At 31.0% G+C, this 3,585-nt stretch overlaps 1 non-coding gene across 1 annotated transcript; it reads right to left on the bottom strand.

The window, feature by feature from the left end:
• On the bottom strand, positions 405–486 carry TRNAS-AGA. The gene has a single exon. It is a non-coding gene; the product is annotated as a tRNA-Ser (tRNA).

The following is a 3,585-nucleotide window of genomic DNA, read 5'->3' on the forward strand; positions in this document are numbered from 1 at the left end:
TTCTTATGTATACATTGATCATTTCAGAGACGTGTCTGATATAACAAAGGCCGGTAGAGTCTACTGAAACACGAGGTAATGCAAACCTCCTTGCATGAAGATGTCGTCGCCATGGATACCTGTTTTATTTCATCTCAGTCCTGACCATTGCTATACTATTTGCTTCAATGATACTTACATTGCTATTGGGCTAAAAAAAAATAATTGATTTGGTGTCGAAAATAAAGACACATCACTTGCGTAAAAAAAATCATGGGCAGGATGGAACTCCACCATTCTCGTTCTTCATTCTCTTTCTTCGAGTTTGATGAATGAAACATTGAATTACAGGGCAACTTCCTAATCGGGGCTAAACATTTAAACGGAAAAGAAAATTAAAAAAAGGAAAACAAATTAACAATAAACGTGGACGGCAGGATTCGAACCTGCGCGGGCAAAGCCCACATGATTTCTAGTCATGCCCGATAACCACTCCGGCACGTCCACATTCGCGGAGTAAAATCAATCTATGTCTTAAACAACGTTTTTCTCAGAAGGCCTTATAAATTAATACAGGAATATGATTAAGGTTAAGGTTTATGCCTTTTTTTTTCTTTACTAGTATAGTGCGCGTGCTTTGCACGAGAGCATCCCTACTTTATTTTATGTTTTTTAATTTTTTTGTTAGCTATAAAAAAATGAAATGACTTGTATAGCAATATAAATTCTGAACAATTACAATTTTATTTAAATGAATAAATTGTACAATAAAACTATATATAAATAATTGTATGACCAATTATAGTTTGGATAAATATTATAATTTTATTCATAATTTATTAAAATAATTATAATATATTAAATAGATTTTTCTCTTTAAATATAGTAATATTATACTTGGCATATTTATAATACGATTAGTAACTACATTTTAATTTAATAATTAGTTTATTACACTGTAAGTAAATAATTTACTAAATTGTATAATTATTAAATTACAGTGTGATTTATTAATTCAAAAATACTATTAAAATCATCATTATTATAATTACAATAAATGCAAATTATTTTTCATACTATTATCATACTTTTGAAAGGCTAATAAGATGTAAGGTAAGAGGTAGTCCTCCATAAGAGGTGAAACCCAAAGTTGTAAGGCATAAGCCTAATGAACTTTAATTATTTTTAATTTTTCTAGAATTTTAAATATTATGTGAAGATAAATTAGGGATAAATTTCAAAATTTCTGTTAAATAACATAATTAAATAATATAATAATAATGTGACTAAAATGTTTTGAAAAAGTGAGGAAATGTATAATTAATAAGAGGTCATATATAATTAGTGAATGATTAATTACAATTAATGACATGTTTGAGAATTATCGAACTTAAAAGGGTAAAAATGAAAAGCAAAAATTTTGACGAGGCAATCATCTTTTATATGTAGTATAGATAGCACACATAAGGACTCGTTGGTTTCCATGTAATTAGTGAGTTGTGCATTAAAAAAGGGTACCCACAAGGCTAAAATACAAGATTTTTATCAAAATTTAATGTTTGTTTATCATTTTTCATGCCACGAATTTAGAGTTGCCACATAGCATAAGTGTATCAAATACGATTCCTTAAAATTATGCTGATTTCGTTCAAATTTGTGATATTAGTTACATATTCTCAATAAAATGCATGTGCAACCAAACAAATTTGGTTGGATTTTATTGCTTATGCAAATACATTTTAATATCCATGGCAAACAAACAAGATTTTAAATATGGATTTTTCTAAACCCATAGCTTGCATTAAAATACAATCCATGAACCAAACATATAACAGTATAAATTCCGATTTGATTTTTTTAGTATAAATCCGATTTGATTTTTGTGGGCATGAGTTGGAGCGCATCTAATACATACCATTTGTGTTGCCTACTTAGATGATAACTACGTGACCACATCATATAATTTGTGCGGACGTATTTACTCTAAATACGGAGCAAGTAGCTACTAATTAATATAGAGTTATTATCAAAGTCTAGAAGTTCCTTTCATTTTTAACTGAGATACCGGAGAAAATCAAAATAGAGAAATAGAGAACTGATAACTGAAACCCAATTTCTAATATGTAGTCATAAAATAAAGAAAGAGCTCGATTGTAGGTGTAAAATAGCTAGCTAGCGAGGAAAACGTAAAGATTTTTTTCATTTTGTCAACTATTAACTCCATACAGTTATGAAAATCTAGAGAAAAATGTAGGAGGACATAACTTCATTAGGCTGTTCGAATCAAATTATAAGCTTTTCATTGAGGAGTAAAACGCATTGATCTCCAAGAAATTCTTTATTTGAGCAACTTCCGTGCAAATAGAGTGGGACTATATATATTCATCACCACTAAAGTTACATAACTTAAGCAACTCAAAGTAAATAGTAACTATATAGTAAACCACTACTAAATTATTTGGCAAAAAAGTTTAGCAAAAGTTTACTCTTCTCTTTGTTGCTATTGGGTCATGATTTGATGCTGATCATGATTTAATCCATCCATTTTCGTAATCAAGCCGCATGTGACACAAGGTATACTAACGCAAAGAGAAACAAATTTCCTAGATTGCCCAATTAGATGTCTTTCCACGATAGCTCTTAACTTGTTCATGCAAAGAGATATTGTTACAAGAATAGAAAATTTATTTAATATATAACTCTTTAACTATAATAAGCATTACACTTATGCTTAAATCGCATAATTCATCTCCGTCCAATAGTTTCTTTATTCACAATTAGTCTGTATAACTATTCTGTCCATAGTTTTCTTAATTTATCAACTACTAAAAGTTGATATTTGTTTTCCACGTGTTGGATTGTGCTACAGTGCCATCATCAGAAATTGATTTCCATATAACTAATATCCAAAAAAAAAAAAACCACGTATTGTAAGTTGTTCTTGTGAACATATAATCAGAGGCGTAGCCAGTAAGGGGCTTGCGCACCCTGGGCAGCTGCCCAGGGCAAGAATTGCATCTTGTGTGGAGGGGTCATTCAAAGGTAAACACTTGTGACGACGGTTATTAACCTCTTATGAGCAACTGAGCTAAGTTGCTTAAGCAAAATGAAAAGAAATTAATTAGTATTTCAGAACCGGCACTGTACATTATAAAAGAACTTGATTCGGCTCGTGTTGACTCTTCATGTTTCGACTGCAAGCACGGAAAGAGCATTTTCGGCAATGAAACTCATAAAAACATCATTGCACAACAAGATGGGAGATGAATTGCTTGCTAATAACATGATACTTTCTATTGAAAAAGAAATTACTTCCGGCCTCGACACAGAAGAAATGGTAGAGAAGTTTGATTCACGACATATTCGTAGACCACCTTTATTTTTCGCCCAGGGCAAAAAAAATCATGGCTACGCCACTGCATATAATCACTAAGATTGAAATGAGGAAGCTTAGGACTCGAGGTTTAGCTCTTACTTTAGTTCATGCACTTTTCCTCTAAAAGTACAGAGATTTTGAGAGTGCTGGGTTAACCGTTAGAATAGGGACAAATCTCCGGAGCAAAAGTTAGATGATTTAACAAAAAAAAAAAAAAAAAAAAAAAAACA

This window comes from Asparagus officinalis, chromosome 10, assembly GCF_001876935.1.
Source record: "Asparagus officinalis chromosome 10, Aspof.V1, whole genome shotgun sequence".
In the NCBI taxonomy this organism is placed as follows: domain Eukaryota; kingdom Viridiplantae; phylum Streptophyta; class Magnoliopsida; order Asparagales; family Asparagaceae; genus Asparagus; species Asparagus officinalis.